This window comes from Microcebus murinus, chromosome 17 (assembly GCF_040939455.1).
Source record: "Microcebus murinus isolate Inina chromosome 17, M.murinus_Inina_mat1.0, whole genome shotgun sequence".
Lineage (NCBI taxonomy): Eukaryota > Metazoa > Chordata > Mammalia > Primates > Cheirogaleidae > Microcebus > Microcebus murinus.
Genome location: NC_134120.1, coordinates 34,928,072 through 34,951,968, shown reverse-complemented (window position 1 = coordinate 34,951,968; position 23,897 = coordinate 34,928,072). Strand labels below are relative to the sequence as shown.

General features: G+C 38.9%; 1 protein-coding gene and 1 long non-coding RNA gene across 2 annotated transcripts in view; one reads left to right on the top strand and one right to left on the bottom strand.

The window, feature by feature from the left end:
- LOC142861563 (uncharacterized) overlaps positions 1-16,265 on the bottom strand; it is a 71,339-nt gene extending 55,074 nt beyond the window's left edge. Inside the window, exon 1 of the long non-coding RNA XR_012912787.1 lies at positions 16,200-16,265. This is a non-coding gene — a long non-coding RNA (uncharacterized LOC142861563). The remainder of the gene's footprint in view (positions 1-16,199) is intronic.
- The window catches only part of MAPRE2 (microtubule associated protein RP/EB family member 2), a 138,679-nt gene continuing 130,468 nt past the window's right edge, over positions 15,687-23,897 (top strand). The window contains exon 1 of the mRNA XM_020282377.2: positions 15,687-15,778. The gene's annotated coding sequence lies outside the window, so the exon portion shown is untranslated. The remainder of the gene's footprint in view (positions 15,779-23,897) is intronic.

Below are 23,897 nucleotides of genomic sequence, written 5' to 3'. Positions count from 1 at the left end.
ATGTGGTTAAATAGGATACATGGACAAATATACAGATAAATTTAAAAGAAGGATCTAAGGCAAGAACATATTTTAAAGTGTTAACTGATTTACCTCCTTCTATCATCCTTCACTTCCTGGCATTCCCAAGATCCTTTCCTCCCTTTTAAAATGTCTTCCAAAAGAAAACAAAAAAAGTCCAAGATACTGGTATTTTGGTTACCTATTGATGCATTTAAAAAACATCGCAAAACTCCGAAGTCCTAAATCAGCAACCATTTTGTTCCTGTCACTATTCTGTGGGTTGACTGGGCTCAACTGCATGGTTCTTCTGCTCCACATGACATTGGCTGGAGATGCACCACTCTGGAGACTAGACTAGAATATCCAAGACGGCCATTTACATATCTGGTGCTTTGCTGGGTAAGGCTGGAAGGCCAGGCTCAGCTGGGACAGCAGGATATCAGGAAGTCTCTCTCTCTCACTCCTACTTTATAGCCATTACAGAATACATAGTGAGCCTGTTCTCTAGACCAGGCACTGATTTAGGCATTAGAAACACAGTGGTAACCAAGATAAAAAACCTCTCTGCTTTCATGAATTTACCTTTTAGCAGGGATAAAAAAAACAATAAACAATAGTCAAATAATAATAGTTACAAATATTCTGAAGAAAATTCACTAGGTAATGTCATAAAATACGAGGGATCAGCAATTAATAAGTGATTCTAGAATGAACAAATGAACACTTAGTTTCTCTCTCAGAAACATAGCACCATTATCAAACTAAGTAAAAATAAGAAAAAGATTTGGTATTAACATTTTGCTTAAATTAACATATTAGGATAATATAATATAGTTCAAAATGAAATCTCTATTAACATACAATTCTATGTTACTAAAGGATCAGTAAATGAAATATAATTGATTTTATTTGCCACTAATAAATTTTATCACAGATGCTGATAGTATCACCACAATATTACTCATAGAATTGTAGAAGTAATTTTTTTGCACATTGTTACTGTTCATATAATTTTTGTCAAGTTATAAAAGAATATCATAGACATAGTTAACCAACTCTAATCAAAGAAACACATTCCAAATCATTTTAAAATCCAAATTTATACAATAAATTATAACAGCATTTAAGATTTTATTTCCTGAGATAGTTCCTTATTGAATTATTTTCAGAATAGTGTCTTTAGCATAATATAAATAGGGCTTTTTAAAAATCAGTGAATCACAACAGCCTTAGTTCTCCAATGACCATTTATCTGGCAGGAATATCTATGTTAACAGAAAGACAGTCATGAATCAATGACCATAACCTTGAACCAGGGTTCAAAAACTCTAAAATTGTATTCTACCTTTGCTAATGACACAGATCATAACTTCATGCAATAAAACTTCATTTATCAGTCCTTTCTTTCCAGTCCACTAGAAGTCCCACCTCTACCACCAACTATTCTGTGACAGCAAGCAAATCTGTAGAATACTAAAGGGGCCATAATACCCTGCCTAACTCACAGAAATATTACAGAATCAAATTTTACAATAGATATAAAAATGCATTTGAAAGGTTTTTAAAAGTATTATATATATGTATATACAAGCATGATCTTATTATGTAATACTCATGTATGCAAGAGCTTGAAATGTTAAGTATGAAATGTCCAATTTACTTAAGTTCTAAGTTTGACAGTCAATATCTCTGATATTTCACTTTGACAATTCTTGTTTTATTTTTATTGTGAGGGTACATCCTCATTCTTTCAAATGTGTGGTTTGGCTTGCGATTATCTTTCAAGTTTTTTTAGAGCAATTTTTGTGAAATCTTGATAAGTCAAAACTTCATGTTATTTTTGAATAGGAGTTCCATCATGGAAGCAATGCAGTGTAGACAGTTCAAAATATCAATGAATTGATAGGGAAAGATGTGGCTAATGAACACCCATGGTTAGAGAAATTCCGTTGTGGTGATTTAAATCTTGAAAATGAGCCATGTGGGCAACCTGAGACCAAGGTGGATAATGATGAGCTGAAAGCTGTCGTGGAAGTGAATCCATCTCAACCTACATATGAATTAGCAGCAAGATTTGGCATTACTATTCCAATGATATTGGACCATTAGAAACAAGTAGCCAAGGTAAAAAAGCTGGATAGATGGGTACCACATGAACAACACAAGCATCAGAAGAGAAATCTTCTCGAAGCTTGCCTTTCTTTGCTGTCACAACATAAAGGTGAACCATTTCTACACCGCATTGTTACTTGTGAAGAAAAATGGATTCTTTCTGACAATCGCAAGCATTCGGCACAAAGGTTGGATAAAGATGAAGTGCTGCAAGACAGTTCAAAACCAACTATTCATCAAAAAAAAAACAAAAAAAAAAAACTAATGTGTTTGTTAGGTGGTCCAGTGCTGGTATTATTCCCTACAGTTTCATGAAACCTGGTCAATCGACTACAGCGGATGTCTACTAAACCAATTGGATGAAATGATGAGGATGATTGTGATTAAACAGCCAAGATTGTTCAATAGAGACAGGCCAATCCTCTTGCAAGACCACATGTCACACAAATGAGACTGCTCAAACTACAGAGGCTGGACTTGGAAACTCTCTGTCATCCACCATATTCACCAGAACTTGCACCATTGACTAACACTTCTTCCAGGGTTTGGACCACTTCTTACAAGGAAAAGTATTCAATTCTCAACAAGCTGTGAAAAATGTCTTTCTCAATTTCATTGCCACTTGCTCTCCAGGCTTCTTCGCTACTGGCATAAACAAACTACCATTAAGATGGCAAAACTGTATTGATAGTTTACAGGCATACTTTGATTAATTGTTCTACTTCTTGTTTGAGATATAATAAACTACACTTTTGATTAGAAATTGGACATTTCATAATTAATGACCTAATAGCATGACCGGAAAAGTTGATTTTGGAGTCATTTGAAACTAAAAGTGATACAAAACCATAGCACCCCCCAGAAAGAAAATAGACATTAAAAAATTCATCTACTACTAGACCATTTCAAGCAGTGATCTGTAGATTCTTTGAAAGGAAAAGATTTGCTCCCATTTTTAGTATGGGGAATTAAGTGCTTTATGTCAGTCTAGTTTACATCAGTCTAACAGTACAGCAAAACCAAGTTTTTTGTTCTTGATTTCTTTATGGACCATTCCAGAAATGTATGGTCAGCCAGGTTGCCATATGGCCCAGGAGTATATGACATATCCGTCTCAGTGTCCTGGGCATTTGTATTCCACCTTTCTTACAAATACCTTTGATCAAGTCTAAAACATCATTGAATGAATATAATATATACCATTATTTTTTAAATTTTATTTTTTATTGATATATAATAGATGTACATATTTTCAGGGTACATGTGATAATTTAACACATTCATATACTTGTTAAGATCAAATCAATGTAATTAGGATGTATATCACCTTAAATATTTGTTTTTCTAATGCTAGAATCATTCAAGTTATTCTCTTCTAGCTATTTTGAAATATACAGTAGATTACTGTGAACTATAGTCACCCTACTGATCTATAAAACACTAGGTCTTATTTCTTCTATTAAACTATATATTTAATATTTGTATCCATTAACCAGCCTCTTTTCTTTCCTTCCTCCCCATTGCCCTTCCTGGTTTCTTGTAAACACCAATCTACTCTCTGTTTTCATAAGATCCACTTTTTTTTTCTTCCACATATGAGTGAGAACATGCAACATTTGTTTTTCTGTGCTTTAGATCACTATTTTTTTAACATGCACTATGAAGGAATGTTCCATGGAACTATGACATGGCAAGGATAACATGATATTATACATGCCAATTTTAGGGATTTGAAAATGCAAAAAAATATTTGTCTTAGAATCAATGACTATGATAATTACTTTGTTATTATAAAAGTAATCTATATTTGTTGAAAATATGGAAAATACTATATATTAGCAGAAACAGGATTGCAAGTAACAGAAAAGCTAAATTACATAGGGAAAAGTTTGCATAACTGAAAATTCAGGAGAAGGACAGAGGCTAGGGTTAATTTAATTCAGAGACCAAAGGCTATTATCACAAAAGCAGTTTCTTTCCATCTTTTTGCTCAGCCTTCCTGAAATAAGCTTCTTTCATGGTATCTGCTCCAGGCTTCCTATCTGCACCCCAATGCTACAATGTAGGTGAAACTTCTATCCTAGCATTCCAAGCAAGAATTCTAAAATTCACCTGCCTTGCTAACATCATCTAAGTCATTTCACTTCACCTGAATTGTAACCAATGCTAGGAAAATGAAAAATGTACATGAAAAGTACATGGACTGCACAGGGAAGGTGGGAATATCCAACAAAAAAATTTTCCTACTACTATAACAAAAAAAAGAAAGGAAAAATGAATCCTTGAAAGAAAGCCAGGCTGATTAATTTTATATGTCAACTTGCCTAGGCTATGGTGCCCAGTTGTTTGGCCTGGGCATCACATACCAAATTCTAGTCTAGATGTTGCTGTGAGAGTATTTTTTTAGATGTGATTAACATTAAAATCAGTAGACTTTGTGAAAGGCAGATTACCTTCCAAAATGTGGGTAGTCCTTATCCAATGAGTTAAAGGCTTTGAGAGAAATGACTGAGATTTACAGTAGAAGAAGAAGAAGAAATTCTCCTCAAGACTGTAACATATAAATCAAACCCTCCCTGCTTACCTGTAGAATTCAGACTCAAGACTGCAACGTCAACTCCTATTTGAGTCTCCCGGCTGTTATTTTTTCCTATATATTTCAGAATTTACCAGCCAATGGAAGCCATGGAAGCCAAATTTTTAAAAATAAATCTCTCTCTCTGCATATAGTTGTATGTGTGTACATATATATACACATATGTATATATGAGTGTATATACACAAAAAACCAACAAAAAATGTCTATTAAAAACTGAAAAGTATAAAAGAATAGAAATCCTCCCGAATCCAGAAATATCACCATTTTTAAAATATTTTCATCTATTTACTTACTTTTCTATATATAAAAACATATGGGAACTTATTTTACTCAAATGACATCACACTGCATATATCAGATTCAAAACCTTTGAATCTTGTTTTTTCCCTTAATATATTAAAGTGATCGTTTTTTCCATGCCCCTAAATATTTTTAACATGATATTTTCAGCAGTTACCAAATAATCTATCATGTATCTGAACTATTACCTGTTTAACTAGTTGACTATTTCTGGGATTTCTGATGATTTCTTTTTCTTCTTTAAATATACAGGGCTCTCTCCTGATTTGAAAACCCAGCTAGGTGCTGTCTCTTAAATCCAAAGTCTCGAGAGGTCAGGATCAAAAGTGTTGCACTTCGTACTACTTCATGCAAGCTAGAGTTCATTATGAATAAAGAGCATGTTGCCAACTTGGCCTTTAGCCAGCATGAGTCTGACCTGGCATCAAAAAATCTCACTATTCTTGAGATACCCACTGTACTTATCATCAAGTTCTTTGTGACAGTAATGTGGGCTCCTGATCCCTGCTCCTGTGTCATCATCATTATTAGGAGCATGCATTTGTTTCCAACTAATGTAGTAATGTCTGTGGTTTGTTCAAAAAGAAAATCAACGAAGAAAATAAAAGGAGTAGGATGAGTTATGAATGGACCCATATGGAATTTCAATAGGAACATGTTTTGCATTCTACATTTACTCACTTATACTCCCAATTATGAGACAAAACTAAATGTGTACTCATGAGTGGTGAACAGAATGGATGTTCTTGGAGAACAAAGAAACACATGGTGGCATGGCAAGCCACGTGAGTGTTTCTCTAAAGCACAATTGACTCGGGAGTTTCAGGACCAAGTCTCCCAGCACTGCAGATTTTATTCTCTCTCCATTATCCTCACTTACAGAGGTCCTGATCCAAGTCCCCGGAGCCAACAGACAGCTCGCAGCAGCTAGAGTCTCCGAGATGATTAAGTGGCATTTTTTCCCTTCTCAGAATTCAGATGGGGAAAAAATATTTTGTGAGATGGGAATAGTAATGGCAAGAATTAATTTGCAGTTGTGGTAAAATGCTATTTTAGCTGTGCCTTGAAATGTAGCATATGATTAGCACTTCACTGGGACAGATGGCCATTGTCTTTGAGAAATTGATCTCAAGGTCTCTTGTTCTATGATTTTTATACACTGTATTTTATGTCTTTTTATTTATTTGCCATTTTCTAAAAAAAAAAAAAATTGTTTGTTAGAAATACTGGGTTTTAGTCTTGAGACTAATCTTAACCTTCTTACCTAAACATTGTTTGGTGTCTTACACAAGGTATGTTTGTGGTCTTCAGCATGAAGCTGTTAGCTAAAAGAAGATTGAAAGGACTTTTTCTCCTACATGTTGAAAGATTAAAACTTCCTGTATATATGAAAGTTACTATCTTACAATAAATTTATATTAAACTGAGGGTTTTTTTAAATAAATGGAGTTGCTAAATTACAGAGAAATAATGCAATGTGGTAAAGAATATTTGGATTTAAAAAACATAGAAAGGAAGACAATTCCAATCAAGACATGTATGAATCCCTTCTATTCTTTCATTTACTTATGTGTTCATTCATTCATTCAAAAGTGTTTATTTATTATAATCTGTCATGTCCCAGAAAGTCCTACATTCTAGAGGTAGAGCAGTAAACAAAATTGACCAAAATTCTTATCTGCATGGGCTTTGCATTCTAGCGGAGAGAAAGATGTCCCTGCACTAAAATAAATTCCACTTCAGCAAGAAAAACAGAGCATAAGAGCTTAAAACATTAAATAATAGAATGCCACAAAAACATATTAGAAAGTTCAAAATGTAAATAAATATATATTTGCCATTATTTAATTACAAAACCGTATTCGTGAGATAAATGAGTAGAAATAGAATTGTATGAGGCCTGAAAAATACACTGGGAAATTATCTGCAAATGCTTAAAAACACTTTTTCCTCTCTTACACAGTCAACACTTGTCACCAAAATGTATGTGTATGGTGGGGATGTTCTCCACACATCAAGCAATTCTCCTGCAGATACCAGGTGGATGGTCCTACAATTTAACTCAATTCTGACACTATCTACCTGGAAATAGCATCAGATCCCACAGGTTAAGCAATCCACAAGACTAACCCCAACTTCAGAAGTCAATCACAAATCCCGGCCTCCACAATTTCTGAACCACCAGCTATAAATTGGGGCTCCCACCACCCTCTCCTTGGGTTCTATTAATTTGCTGGAATAGCTCATACAGCACTCAGGGAAGCAGTTTACTCACATTTGTCAGTTTATTGTAAAGTATTAATATATTACAAAGGATACAGATAAACAGACAGACAGAAGAGATGCATAGGGCAAGGTATGTGGGAAGGAGCACAGAGCTTCCATGCCTTCTCTGGGTGAGCCACCCTCCCAGCATTTCCATGTGTTCAGCAACCTGGGGCTCTCTGAACCCTGTAGTTCATGGATCTTTATGAAGCCTTCAACATGCAAGTGTGAATGATTATTAACTCAATCACCAGCCCCTCTCCCCTTCCTAAAGCATGACAGGGAGGCTTCTAACCATGGCTTGGTCTTTCTGGTGACCAGCCCCCATCCAGGAGTCTACCAAGAGTCACCTCATTAGAAAAAAAGATGTTCCTATCACCCAGGAAATTCCAAAGGATCAGGAGCTCTATGTCAGAAGGAAATGTCAAACACCAAATATTAGCACAAATAGAACCATTATTGCTCAGGATATTGCAAGGTTTTTAGGATTTCTGTGCCAGGAACCAGGGCAGGGACAAAATATGTATTTCTTATTATATCACCATAATAGTAAGGAATTGGAGGAAATGGCATGATAAGAAGAGCATCATCATAACTTAGCAGGAGCATGCCTTGACAGGATGTTCAATAAATAATATGGAGAAGATGGAGGGTTAAAGTGGAATCATGCCATGGTTTTACAATGCTCATGGTTCCTGAGGAAGGGACATGTGTAAAGAAGAATCAGAAAACGTTCACAATTTCTATAGCATAATAAAAGAAATTAAATGGCTGGCTTGCACAACAAGGTTTTAGGTGGTACAAGAGAGACTATCTTACAATAAACTGCAGTTTAGAGAACCGTTGAGGAATAACAAAGTAGTAAATGTGAAAAGCCAGCAAAGGACAATATGTTTTTCAAGAGGTCAAGTAGTGTGCAAAACTGCCTAAATGTTCACTTAAAATTCTAGGATTGTCTGTTTAATAATGATGCATTACCATTACCATTATGCAATTATGCAATGCCGGTAGTTGATTCTTAATCATTTTCACTTCATTATAATTATAAATGTTAAACTGTTATGTTAATTTGTCTTTAAAGGAAAGGATATTTTTCAAAGCCAGCTGTTGTAGGAAGGGCTACAGATCAAGAAATTAAAGCTACTGTGAAATCTGTATCTCTAAGCTCTCCTGAGCTTCAGACTTTTATTTAAACCCCCCACTAGACATTGTCCCAGAATCCCTTGGGCACCTCTGACTTCACATGTCCCAAACTGAACTCTGTATCTTGCTTAATATCTCATTTCATCGTCTCTAGTAACTGTTCCACCATCCACTTAGACTGGCAAGCTACAAACCTGGAAATAATGTCTGTCTGTCTGTCTGTCTCTCCCTCTCTCCCTCTCTCTCTTTTTCTCGTTCTCTCTCTCTCTCTCTCTCTCTCTCTCTCTCTCTCTCTCTCTCTCTCTCTCTCTCTCTCCTACTAAAGACCATGTGTTTTGGTGATCTCTTCTCTCTGTCATCATTATCACTGTTTTAGGCCAGGTCCTCATCCGTTTTCATTTGGATCAAAATACTTGCCCTCTGGCTGATCTTCTAGACTCTGGTCACTCATCTTCTCTTCCCTGCTGTGGCTGAAGTCATCTTCCTAAAAACAAACCAGATCATAGACTCCTCTTCTCTAATACCGTTTTTGGTTTTCCTTCTGCCTACACATTCTAATAAGTAAAACACTTAGCTCCCATACACATATTCATTTGTAAATAACATAGATATACAGCTAGTGCATTAGTCATTGTACACGTAGGAAAACAACATAAAAATTGCAATTTTAAATAGTGAGTTAAAGATTAAATAAACCCTGTTTTATATTCTATTTATTCATGGTAGATAAAATCTTTTGCTATCACTACAATGTTGTTTAGTGAGAGTAATGTGGTTAAATATACTTTATAATTTTTCAAAATTTTTACTGTGAGAAGGCAACTTTTACAAATTTGGTTCTGAGAGCAATTTATTCTGATGTTTGGTTTGACGCCTGGCAGTGCTGCAGAATCCACCTCCCAGAGACCCACATGCAAACAGAGGAAGCATATCACTGGATGACCTTCTAAAATTATGATACTCATTTTTCAAAACCATCCACCAGTTTTGCAGGGACTTTCATTAAAATTCACTAATGCTTGTACTATTCATTTTATCTTCAATCTTTTAAAGTCGTTTATCCATTTTTGAGGCTTAGGTTAGTCAAACTAGATAAAGTAACACATTACCACCTAATCAAGTATCCATAAACTGCTGATATTATAAATTGTAATTTGCTTTAAGAATGAGTAAGGGGGTTAAGGACACTCCCTCAGTGTTGTGGATCACAGACCTTCCCTTGGAATTCCTTGCACATGGTAAGTCCCTCTGTCTTAAGTGAGGACACCAATGTCAATCCACACAGTACCTATTAGTAAAGCCTAAATTATTTCTTATGTTTTCAGATAGATAGCCAAGTTTTTAACACTTTCTTCCCACGTGCCAGTCTACCATTTCACACAACCCTGCGGTGTTCTCACTGCGCTTTGGAGACATTAGCCAGTGTGTTATATCCAGACATCTCAGCTAGATATACCAGGACTTGCCTAGTCCACTCCACTGAACTATCCAGTCCACACAGCCTACCATCAGCCACACTGAACTTCTCCCCGTCCTCTAATCTCTGATCTTATCTTTGTCTTTCACATTTTCTCTCTAGAATACTTTTACCCATACACTCTGCCTCATCCCAAGCCTTCTTGACCTGGTATACTCTTCTTTATCTTTCAAGACACAACACAAATGAGAGCACATCTCCAATGTTCTTCCTGACCGCCCAGTGTTCTCTCAGCACTTTCTTCACTCAACACTACTTGAGCCACGCTATGTACACATTTGTCTTTCCCTAAGCTGTAAGCTTCTCAAAACTAAAGACCACTTGGGTAGCCACAGCGATTAATACAGAGACTGCCAGTAGAAAGCACCACAAAAATGTCTGATGGACAAATTACAACTTAGAAAGATTGAAGCAATTTTAAAGTTAGAAAGCCAAAGAAGAACATATGTTTCTTGACGAATCAAAGACCAATAGAAAGAACTTGCTGAGGTCAGGTGTGGCTGCTGAGACCTATAAATCCAGTGCTTCAGCAGGAGGATCACTTGAGCCCAGGAGTTCAAGACCAGCCTGCGCAATGTAGCAAGACCCTGTTTCTACAAAAAAATTAAACATTAGCCAGGCATGGTGGTGTTTCTAGAGTTCCAGCTGCTCAGGAGGCTGAGGCAGGAGGATTACTTGAGCCCAGGAGTTCAAGGCTGCAATGAGCCATAATCACACAACACTGCACTCCAGCCTAGGTGACAGAGCAAGACCCTGTCTCTAAAAAAAAAAAAATTCTGAAGAGTGGCAAGAAGTTAATCACCTATTATTTTTACACTGGCTGACCAATTCATAGACAGGATACAGGGGAACTGCAAAGAAGATGCAATTGGCAAAGTAAGGTTTAATTAATCAAGAATAGCTTTCAATTCAACAAAAATTGGCTGCATTGTCTTCCAAGGGATGACAACATGAGACAATGGTGCTCCCCCTGGTCCCTAGAAAGCCATTTGGGCATTGGGCTCCATGGAGCTGCAACAGAAAACTTTAAACCATTTCATCTGAGAAAGTGAGTTGAAAGATAGGTTTGCTCTTTAGGATATAACTACTAATTAACAAATTAATTAAATCTGCTGCCTTCAAAATGTACTGTGATAAAAAATACTGTTATGCAAAATTCTCTCCAGCTATACCTGTATATAAAAATATACACATCCAATGTATTTATTTGTATATGACTTTCAGTGTAGTATAGAATCATAAACACTTCTATCACACAATGAATGGCTTTGCATAAGCCAAGGCAACATTTTTCTCCTTTTGACATACCTTAAACAGAGCCTATAATGTATACATCGATATATGTTACAGAACAAGTCTATTTTTGCTCTTCCATTCTATGTTACCTTATGGAAGCAGCAGTTCCTGCTAGTGGTCATAGCCAGAAATTAGGACTTTGGCCAGTCATTCAAGATCACTCCTGAACTTCCTTTAAAAAATGATATATGTTTAGCTAACTCACAAATATTTACTCCTAAGAGCCTGCACAATGCTTTGAAGGTGGTATTGCTTTTAATTTCAACACTTACTCTGTGAACAGATGCTAGAGTCATCACAAGGCAGCGATCCCTGTGAGCTGTCATCCTACACCACCTTTACTACTCATCTTAATAAATACTATCAGATCTTGGTAATGAACACTTCCATCTCAGTCTTACATGGCATTACAGATATATTTATGAGTTGTTCACTGAAGCATATCTCTTGAGGTAATAATTTATACCTAATGCAGTATTGCATCTTAGCAAAGACCCGGAGGTAAAAAGTAATCAGATAAAATTTAAAGGATTTGAGAAAACAGTTTAAAACATTAATTGATAAATGCTGTCTCTCCTTTTCAGTCCTTTGTGTTAGATAGTTGTGGACATGTGTGATTGAAGTTATCAGAAATTAGTTTTAGGAAGGAAGTACTCAGGTTATATAAAAATATTTGAGCTTTATAAAGAGGTAAATATTTTAAAAGGAGATTAGATGTCACTAATGGATGTGGGCAGAGACAACATAAAATTGTTGAGATCAAAAGCATTATTCAGTGCCCAGCAACACATTACAATATCCTATATCTGAATAGCAATTTAGAGTTTACAGCATTCATCAATGTTTCACTCGTTTTAAGCACACGAAGTGTCGAGAAATGTAGAAAGCAAATTTAATTGACACAATCTCTGCTCTTTAGAGAAAGAGGCCCAAAGCTAGTTGAAATCTATAATTTCATTTTTCTCATATCGATATCAGTTATTTCCCCTTGTTTACTTATTTTTGCTATATTTCAACATTCCCATGAACACAACAAGAAAATTCTTTGTGAAGGCATAATTCAGACAATCATAGTGAAAACATGGAACAATGTGATTCTGCTGAAATATCTCATTCTTTAGACATACATTCACTCCTCAAGTAGAGAATGACCATCAATGTCATCAAAATTAGCACATTTACTTGTGTTAATGTAACCTTACTTATTTAATGGTTGCTATGTTCCCCAGGGTATAATTAAGATAGATGGTCTTTCCTGGCTGTTGTATCACAGAAGCGTTTGGATGATCAATGCCTGGGGTAGACTGACCTTGGCTAAATCATAAGATAACCCTGACAGAGAGAGAATTTTTCACTTTTGTTTTTCTACATAATATTATTGTATAATAATAATTACAACAACATTAACACTTCCCCTAAAGACTCCACACTGGCAATCTATGCTCACACCCTACCGTAGCTGGGCTGTTTTCAGTTTCATTTCATCCCTAACCCTCTTGTGTAAAATGGACCCATGTAGTGAATATTACTCACACATAAACCAAGATTTCCACCTTCCCATTCCTTCTGAGTCCATACCCCCTTCAAGTTAGGCAATGACCATATGTGACTTTCCTCGACGAAATGTGAGAAGTGACCTGCATCACTTCTGCGTGAAAGCATTTGAGGTTTGGTGCACAATTCTCCACTCTCCTCCTCTGCCAGGGTGCTCATGCAGATGTCACAGGAATGAAGCAGACTAGAACAATGAGTCACCACAATAGATGCCCCGGAGATTTGCATGAATAGGAAATTAACTTTTGTTATATTAAGCCACTGAGACTTGAGTGGCACTTGTTACAGCAGCATACTCTAGCCCAGGCGTCCTCAAACTACCGCCCATGGGGCACATGCAGCCCACTGAGGACATTTATCCGGCCTGCCAGGTGTTTTTGCGGCTGCTGCCTGTCCTGCTTAGCAGCCGACTGGTCCCTGTCCCACAGTGCGCATGTGTGGAATGTGCACCGCACTCTCCAACGGCCCTCCAACGGTCTGAGGGATGGTGAACTGACCCCGTTTAAAAAGTTTGAGGACCCCTGCCCAAGTCTAACCTATCCTGACTGATGCAGTTTCTCACTAGCTCAATTCCCACTGACCAGCATTCATGCTACAGCCCACAACTGTGTAAGTGGTATTTATACTGATTCCAGTCACTGTTGATAGTAAAGACTCAAAGAAATAACTGGAAGCAGCAGGAAGGCAGCTAAGATAAATCATACTGTGAGTCCCACCCCTTTGCCAGGTCCCTGGATTAGCACTGAGGGCTTCCCAATGCAAATAACCATCTTGATTGATCACCATGAAGAAGTTTAATTTAGAACACACTAAAAACCAGTAAGAAATGCAATGGAAATGCCTAGCAAACAATAGGAAAAGCAGAAATAGGGCTTGAGAACAGGTTAAGAATGTGCATATAGATTCGGAAGTAATCTTCACACACTTGAAAGTTGAATGTAAGATATACATAAAATTTCCCAGGGCAACGGCAGAGAGTGAAAAAAACAAAAAGCCAAGCAGTGAATCTTAAGAAACACTCAAATTTGGAGAACAGAGAGAGGAAGAGAAGCAAGGAAGGAAGATGACAATACCCATTCATTTTGAGAGCTAAGAATACCATATCTTCATTAATAAATTCATTTAAATTGAAATTTCAAGGTTTTTAATGAGGAGAAAAAAAATGTGCTACTCCTTAACAATCCATTTACTTTCTCAGATATTAAAATAGATTACCCATCTGACAGGCAGCTGGACATTATCTGTAATAGAAAGCAAAATGATTTTTTAATTCAATGTCTCAGAACTAATTTATCAAGATTTAAAGTAGAGGGGGAGGAGGGGTTGAATAAATTCATACCTAACGAGTACAATGCACCTTATCTGGGTGATGGGCACATTTACAACATTGACTCAAACTGTACAAAAGCAATACATGTAAGCAAAACGTCTGTACCCCTGTAATATTCTGAAATAAATATTCTGAAATAAAAGATTTAAAGTAGAAACAAAAACTTTTGAACATGCATGCTTTGTTCTGCATCATGTCTGGCATGCACTAGGCACTAGGAGGGCACAGTCCTCCTCTCAGGCTGGCTACCTCACCCTTGTGCCCATTCCACACACTGCTCCCCCTGCTGTTGGACTTTGTGCCAGCTTTGCCCCTGCAGGAATGACCTCGAGAGTGAATTAACTAACATATCCTGAGCCCTAGGTATATGTGCCAGGCGCTACTCTAAGTGCCTTATGTGGGTTTTCCCACTTAATCTTCAAGACAGCCCTACGAGGTGAGAATTAGGATCATCCCTATTTTATAGCTTGTTAAGAAACTTGCCTAAGGTTACACAGCTGGCAAGTGATGCAATCAGGGCACAAAATAGGCTGGCCAATGCCAAAGCAGGTGCTCTAAGCCTTGCTACTGAAAGTGTGGTCCTCAAACTAGCAGCACTGCCATAACCTGGGAGTTGGCTAGAAATGCAGACAGTCTCAGGCTCAACCCCAGACTCACTCAATCAGAATTAGGTTTCAACAAAATCTCTGGGCGATCCCTCTGCACAGCTAAGTTTGAGAAGCACTGCGTTAAATCTCTCCACTATGAAGACTTCGCTTTAATTAATGCCGGACGAGATATAGACAGTCTTTGCCCTGAGTAGCAATTTGGTAGGTGGGGGCATATATGTGTTCTCCAAGTGCTAAAAGGAAGGATTCAGAAAAGTTCTTGCAGTTTCGAACACCAGCGATCATTGTGATCGGCGAGGGTCTGGACCAATTCCAAAAGCAGCAGATACCGTGCTGGGTCTTGAAGCCAGAACATTTTCTCAATTCATTTCATTAAAAATAGGTGCTGTTCCAAATGGACAAGTGCCCACATCAATAATCTTCTGGAGTTAGTTTCTCCAGCCTGGATTCCATTTTCCAAATAGAATCCAAATACCAACAGCATCAACAAGCAGATTTGAAACCCCAATAAAACGTATTATTTAATTGTTAATCGTGTTATTCTTAAAATTGTCTAGGTTAATTAATAATGTTCCTGCCAAAACTAGTTTGCCCCCTCATTATCAGTCGTGCTCCAGGTATCAGTACAAACTCTTGGTGCAAAAAGCAGATACACTCCGTTTGGTGTGCAAGCCGCTGGTTGCAAGGTACTTAACTCAGGGTGTGGCGTCGCCTTTTCAAACCCCCTCTGCAACCGCGCCCGCCTCCTCTCCCTCGGGTGCGGCCAAATAGCCCAGTTCATTTCGCCGGCTGGCACTCTCTTCCCTGTCACGATTTTGTTTCAGCCTGGCTTGCTAGGGCCGAGCCGGCGTCCTCAGGCGGGTCACCTCGGACCCGCCCTGGACTGTCGCCCACAGGGGTTCCCACCTGCACCCGCACCCCCAGGAAGAGGCGGTGCTGGCCCGGCTTTCTCGGGTGGACACACCAAGAGGCGGCGGTGGCAGACGGCGAGTCACGTGCGGCAGTGGGGGCGGAGCGCGGCCGGCGGGGTGGGTGGAGAAAACAAAGCCCCCAGCTGTCAGCAGAGGAAGGAGGCGACAGCGCCGGAGCAGGTGAGTCAAGTGCATTTAAAGCGGTACCGCCCTGGCGCACCCCAACACCCCCTGCTGTGGCGCAGTCCCTCCCCCGCCAGGCTCTGGCCGCGCCTCCTCCCGCCGCTAGGTCTGCAGCTTGCGCATCACAGAGCAAGTGGAGCCGGGGGTCCCGGAGCCCAGCAAGAAGTTGTGCTGGGGTCGGCGCCGCGCCCCCCAGGCGTGCAACCCCCCGCGCTCCCTCGGGCTGCATCTCTCCTTCGGGTCCCCAGCGCTGCGCACCCCAGGAAAGGGGGAGGGAGTCGGGGCTGCCACGCTGGCAGAAGCAAAGTGGGCTGGCTCGGGGGCGGGGGCGGGGGGTGACCGTGGCCGTCCAGGGTTGGGAGACTTAGCGTGGGAGAAGGAGGGGGTCTCGCGGTGGGCGCGACCGCGGCGCACTGACCTGGAGGCTGGAGTTTGGCCACAGGCACTGACAGCCGGGGGCCGCCGGCAGGAACTGCGCGCTCCGGGCAGACCAGGAAGTGCAGCGCGCGGGCGCCCGCCGGCTGGGGAGCTGGGAGCACCCCGGGCCCCCGGCTCTGCTGCTGCCAGCCCCAAGGCTCCTCGGCTCCGGCTCCCCCTCGCGCTCCAGGCGCCCAGGACTTAGGAGCCGGCTGGGTGGGGAAAGAAGCGGGTTCTTATTCTGCACCTAAGTGGTTATTCTGTAGGGAGCACACGGCGCGCGGGTCGAGGGGTACTCAGGGATTCCCCACTATACTTCGGTAGGAAATTCTTCCGTCTCCCCTTACAAGGGCCGCACCGAACCCAGAAATCCCACAAAGAGCCGGAAGGAGCGGGTGAGAGCAGAAAAGCCCTCCCCTCTGAACCTGGAGAACTCGGTAAAGCTGACTTTCGGACCCCAAAAGGGCTGGTGGGTTTGGCCACCCCTTGAGTCACTTTGCCAAACCAGCGCGGAGGGCAGAGCTGTAGCCTCGGAGGAAGGGGCGTTGCAGCCCTTTGATCCGGAGGAGCCTTTGTCTTAACCCCCAGCACCTTCTGCTACTCCTCGCCGGGTCAGTGGCGCGTGGAGTGATTAATATTCCGAACATTAGCCGTCCCTCCACCTCGGCACCAGCCAACGCTGCTGTCCCCTCCCCGAGGGTCTTCTCTACCACTTGCTCTCACTTACTCAAATCCTCGTGTAAAAAAAAGAAAGAAAGAAAGAAATGGTCCAGATCCGCTAGGCAGGAGGAGGGGGTCACTAAAAGCACTATATTGCAGTCAATGCAAAATCAAGAGTTAAGTACTTAAACCCGCGCCCGCCCGCGCGCGGAGACGGAAGAACTTTCTTGATTTGCATAGTATCTGCCCCTGGGCCGCGCTGCGAGGCTGAGGTTCGGTCCCAGCCAAGGTGAAGCAGGCAGTCCCGTCCTGATTGAGGTCAGACACAGCACCTGCTAATCTGAGGACCCGCGGCTTACAACTTTGCCCAACAGGACACTGGAATGAAACAGAACAGAGATCAAAAGGTAACCGGGAGAATAGCAAGATTTGAGATGCTTCTCTAGGACACAAAATTTGCCTAAATTTTTAGCAAGTAAAGAGGGCAATGGTCCCTGGTTATCCAGTGTCCCTTCTGGAAATGTCCGCTTTGTTGTCGTTCTTCTCTGCCACACTCATCAAAGACATCAGTTAGGGGCCATGTATCAGTAGATCTCTTAAGATAGATTTGGGAGCTGACCGAGTGGTCCCTAGCTAGGTAAGCTTAATTGGTTCGTTTTCCTTGAATGGGTTAGCTATGCTGCTTCAAAGCGCAGGTTCTCAAATTTTGTTGTATATTGGAATCACCTGGGGGGCTTTGAAAACATCTTGATGTCCTGATCACATTGCAAACCATTTAAATCAGATTGGGGGTGAGAATCAGGCATTGGTATTTAAAACCAAAAAGCAAACTCCAGGTGATTTCATTGTGCAGCGATGTTTAGAACCCCTATTGCAAAGAAAGAGGTCGGTGGCCAGTAGCAGCTGGCATTGCAAGACAAGGTGCCAGTTTAACTACTAGGCAGGGTGAGAGAAAAGACGCTGAAACTGAGGTGCCGATGACTAACGCCCTGGGGTGGGGGACTGTCATCTGGCAGCCTGGCTTGTGGTGACACCTACCACATCATTTTCCCCTCCCTTGCCTAGGGTTTGGTTCTTGTTGGAAAGATCGAAGTTCACTGTCATTGCCTGGTTTCTGAACTGTGGTTAAGGGAGAGGTTAGAAACTCATTCCTGTGATGACTCATGTGTAGCAGGCAGTAGGGAAACCCGGCAGAAACAAACTCCGGCAGCCTGGTGAGTCAGCAGGCTGCAGTCCGCAGCCATCCCAGTAATGAATAGGAAGTAATTACAGCAAGTAGCTTATTGACACATGCTCCACTCCTTTGAGAGCACATTTTAATATCTGATAGCGATCTGTTTGCTTGCAGGAGCCCCTCCCTTTTCAGACACCCCATTCTACCTGCTTCATATAATGCTCTCTCCTGTTAGAAGGGGAAACAGGAAGCCAATTAGACATCTTATAAATTCCTTGGTGGGAGGCATATGAAAAACTTTTGGGAAAGTGTAAACTGGTTTGGGTTAGTTACTTCAGTTATTCGAAGTAGAAAGAATGAATTTGTAGTACATAAATTTTGAATACAAAAAAAAAGTCAATTACTGTTTGTACATCCAGGAGTAGAGGAAAAGATCTATTTAAATAGACATGGTTACACCTAACATTTTACACAAAATTTTATGTTTGCTGTTGACCAACAGTTTCTTGCTTTAAAAAAAAAATAAAGTCATCCCCAAAGGATCTAAGATAGCCTGTTTAAAGATGCAGAGTTTACTTAATAAACTTATATTTTAAATTTTTTAATATTACTTTGTTTTTATACCTCTTTTTTCTTCTTTATTCTTGGTCACCAGTGGTCTCTGTACTATTTCCTAAATGTTTTCTTCCCCATCCTCAATTTCTTTAAGGGGCAACACTTGCCTTGCACATAGTACTCAATATTGTCAGCCATTGAACTTCATCGGAGCCTGTCATAGAGGGGCCTTTATGTGTAGCCCCCATAGAGAACAAGACAGTCAGAGTTATCAGATACTGCTTGTTTGTACTGAAGATCAGAAGGTGGGGAGAACATTGGAAAACAAAGCATCCTGAGTACATTAGTTTTGTTATTTTTCAAGACACACATTCCAGATATGTGGAGGCCAAATAAGTGCTATAAAATGATAACCCATTTGTTCACCTACATTTTTATATATAACAATTTAGCATTTTGAACATAACTAATAATTGTTGTAACATTTAACTACATACTCATAGGCCAAACATTCACTTTACAAAATGGGCACAGGTTCACTCTGTGCCCATTATTTTGAAAAAAATAAAAACATGCACATCCAGTTATGTGCATGCCTAAAGGAATTCATTAAGTTAGGAGTTGTTGCAAAATAAGTTAATATTTAAATAGCTTTTATTATCATCTGCCTACTGCTCTCAGTAAAGTAGCACAAATACATTTAAATAGCCAGCATGCTGAAAAGTAGTAAGTTGGATATATTCTTTGATAGACACCACCAAAAATAAATGTTAATAAGACTTTCCAGTGATCAAAGTAATGCATTCATTCTCACTTCTTCATAGCTTAGAAAAGGAACTGGGGGTGCACTTCTGAAATGTGAAAATGTGAACAAAAGGAAAAGCTCCCTTTTTGGGGAGCTGTAAGATTTTGAAAGGTTGAAAATTGTCTAGAAAAATAGGACTAATAGGATTACTCCATATTAGTCAGAAACTGTTTATCAGAGGATGATATAAACCTAGCTCTGCAATATTTAGAAATAGGTCAAAAGGGGTGGGGTATAAAGAAAGGGTGTCATCTAAATTTTAGAGGCTTTAAAGGGTTTGAGAACAGCTGAGCACCACCCAGTCTTATTACCTTAAATTTACATAGCCCTTTGGTCTTACTAACCTATCAGGGCGTGAACACAATTGAGTAGATGGTATTCTCAGGTGCAAAATTGCACAGTGAATCCAAAAAGTTAATTGATCTTCCAAAAGTGGTAATGCCAAGTCTAGAACACTAGGTTATTGGCTCCTTTTCCAGTGTCTATTACATCATATAAGTTTTGATGTCTTGCCTGGAGGCTTTGGCTAGACAAGATCGGTTCTAACTAGCTCCTCCTTCCTTGTAATAGTAGAAACTATTCATGTACATCATGCTCTCAGTGACTTTATTCTTAAATAACCTTTGTACTAGACCAACCCTGACAGTCTGAGCCATCTTTAGCTTCTCATCTAGGTAACCAAAGGTAGTAAGTTCTTTAAATCTTTCCCCAAGTCATAGAAGCATCAACTCTCTTATTAGAGGCCCTTAAAAGTTGGTCCCACCACCCAAAGAAAGTTTAAATTCCCTGTACAGCATCTTCACTGAAGAGTCCTCCAATGTATGCTTGAATGTCTCCATCAAAGCACATTCCAATCATGGGAAGTTCTCTTCACCGCATTTACCTATTGGAGGTCACAAAGAATAAATACAACTCTCTTACGTAATTCACCTGCAACTGTCATGAACATTTAAAGGGAATTTATTCTTCTTAATCTGTGATAAGGAAAAATCTGGCTGTAGTATTTACAATTTCTTAATTCCACAATTTTTGCTCCAATTTTGCCACATTTCAGAAGTACTCAAATTTTGTTTCTTACACCAGACCTTTATAGACTAAGTTAATGAATTTGCTTCCAACAACCTAGTAATCTACACACTTCAAAAATGACTGCTGACAAACTTTATACAATTATATTAAGCTTGTTTGAGTTGAAACTCGTGGCTCCATCTGTTTCAGAAATTAGCAAGGCTGGAAAGATTACTATTAAGATTCTAGAGAGACTATTTGAAAGAATAACTACATAGATAGGAATTTGTCTCAAGTTTTTATTGTGTTACCTGTCATAAAACTTTCTTCAGTTAAGAGGACTTCCTCCTTTTGATGAATTGTTAATGCCACAGACTGGGAGTTGGCAGATGAGTTTCACTTAGGACTAACTTTAACAGTTATATATATAACTGGTATCCTCTTCATCTCTTCCTGAATCAGTTCACCTGTAATTTACAGACTGACAAAACAAAGGGGTTCTTTTTCCACTAAATCAAACAATGCATTATGATGTAAATGTTGGGCTTTAGCTAAATTATTTTAAAAAACAAAACCAAAAAAATTTTAAGTTTGTTTAACCCCATCCTAAGACTATTGATAAAATGGTATGTAGCTCTCTAACTCCGAAATAAACTTCATTCCCTATAGATCCCATGCTGACTGGGAAGGGACCAGTCTAAGTGAAATTACCTGTCCTCCCTTATGATCTAGATTTCACATTTTTATTAAATATATTCTGTCCAATGTAGCTTATGCTATACATATAACACTAGTAGCTTCCCTCTAAACCAGTTTCTAAAATTAGGAAATTATTGGACTTATATTTTTCCTAGAGTAGGGACTTCATAATTGTCAATTTGTTAAACAGGGGCAAAACATTCAAAGGTGTTTTGCTAATAGGTACACCTTGCTCCCAGCTTATTATAAACATGGCAGGAATAACTTGATATTTGAAGTAGGTAGGAGAAAGGCAAGTAAGCAAGAAAAGGCAACTGGAAAATAAGTAGTTCCTTTTAGTTTTGCTAAAAGTATCTGAAACTATTCATTGGATATTATGCATAAGAGTTGAAGCAGAGGACTAGATTACCATCTTTAAAAGCTGGTAAATCTGATCCATTTGACAAAATTTTATATTAAGAAAAATCTTTCATGATTTTTATCATGAACCCACTATCTTAGTTTTTCCACTGAGCTTCTTAACCCTCTATAAAGTGGAAAAGAGAGAGAGAGCGAGCGAGAAGGAAAACCTTCCTGTTTTGTCCCGCCTCGTTCTTCCCCAGAAAGAAGCTATTATTTATATTTTATTATTATTATTTATTTTATTTTTATTTATTTATATTTTTATTTTTATTTATATTATTTATTTTATTTATTATTATTATTTATATTTTATACTTATTATTTATAAGTAAGGCTCTTTGTTAGTTTCACTTCCAGTTTGCCCTTTATCATGATTTTTTTAAGTGTGGTCTTCTGGGCACAAAGCTCCCTAAAGGAGCTTCCATAAATCAGCATTGGTAATAACAAAGTGTGTTATGTGGTACTGGCAAGTCTAGAAAGCAGTTTGTTTAAACAGTTGGAATGTTTCAGCAGCACTGTCAGTGGGTCTGTTAATTTTCCATCCCAGCATCTGCCCTCTCAGAGCTTCAAGGTAAGTTAGAATTTGGGATATGCTCTTATCTAGGCTTGCCAGGTAAAATATAGACTAACCAGTTAAATTTGATTTTCAAATAAACAGTGATTTATTTTTTTTTAGTGTATGTCCCATACATTACATAGATTACATAGGATATAATTATAGTAAAAATGTAATCAAATTTAACTAAGCATCCATTTTGTGATTTGGATTTTTTTAATTTTTATTTTTGCTAAATTTGGCAACCCTACTTTCATCATATAATAAATATCAAAATCATCAGTTTTCGTGGTCTGTAAAATATCTGATTTGAGGCTATATTTCTGAGATAACAAATTAAAATGTCTTAGCTACCTTCACCTACTGAAGGAAAAAAAAGTCATTAAGCAAAGTTTTCTGCACAATTTGCTTAATTGAGAAGAAATAAAAAGAAGAACTAGAAAATCAGCAATCTTTTTATTTGGTAAGATAAAGTACTTCTTATTCTTTCACAGATGTTTTTATAGAATAACTACTTTCATAGGCAAGTTGTTAGTTCAGATGGGGCTAATGTGAGAAATCCATCAACCGTGTCAACAGTGCGTTACTAATCAAAGTGCGATTCCAAGTGATCCAGTGATGCTTGATGCCCAGGTGAGGTCCCAGAGCCTGCAGCATCAGCATCATCTGAGAGTATCTTAAAATGCAGAGTTTGGGGCCTAGTCCAGAATTCCTCAATCAGAGTCTTTACTTTAGCAAAAGACCTACAGGTGATTCATGTGCACATTGGAGTTTAAGAACCCCTGAACTATTTGCTTTTTCTACATATTGCTCATTTTATTTAATACCTTGTTGAAATAGTCCTTAACAAGTTGTCTCTTTTAACAACTAAGACAAAATAGTTTCTTTGGATCAAATATCTTCAAAACATGCAATCATTGCATTTCTATTTTATTCATATGAAAATCCTAAATGGCCATTTCTAATGTTTTATAATAAATCTATGTGAAGAAATAAGACAAATGAATTTTTAGACAGATTCTCAGGTGAACTAACTTGACAGCCTATTATAAATAACATTCTGCTTTGTCCTTGATTAATAACCTATAAATTAAGTGGATCACAATTCCTGGCCCTCAGGTAGCCAGCAAATCTCTTGTGTGCTTCTTCGTTTCAGGTATTTATATGCCTATACCACACATTCAAATATTTGTATCCCAGGCTTCCTCTAAAACTGGATAAAGGAGATCCTGTTTGGGCCTGTAGGAAACTCCTAACTATTCTTATGAAATTCTAAGTTTTAAAAAGTAATAAAAAAAAGTTCTATAGATAATTGTTTTTGAGTTCAAAAACCTCACTTCTCTATGCCTGTCTTCCTGTTTTTTAGAAGTTATAGTAGTGTGGGGTAGAAAGAATCCTGGAATTGGAGCAAGAATGTCAAACAGCCTGTATTTTTAAGTTGCCTCTGCTGCTAACTGGGTGACTTCGGAGATGTTAACATCATGCATCAACATCCCTCAAATTGAGTTTTCTCATCTGTCAAATAGAGACAGTGGAGTCTGACATTGTCACAAGACTCTATTAGATAACGTGTGTGTAGATCTTCATGACTGTAGGACATATGGTGACATGGTCCTAAGACTTGTTTAGCGGTCTGCTTCACATAGGGCTGGCAGTTGATGGAATATTATAAGATGTGGTTTCCTGCAACATTCACCAATTTGGAAGAAAGGTGATGTTCATTTTAACAGTTCCATCTATACATTGGGAATGGAATCATAGAGCATTTATCTTAGTGCAGCTGGTGGCTATATGTCCAAGTCAACCACAGACTCTTCCTTTTGCTCCTCAGAAACTTAAA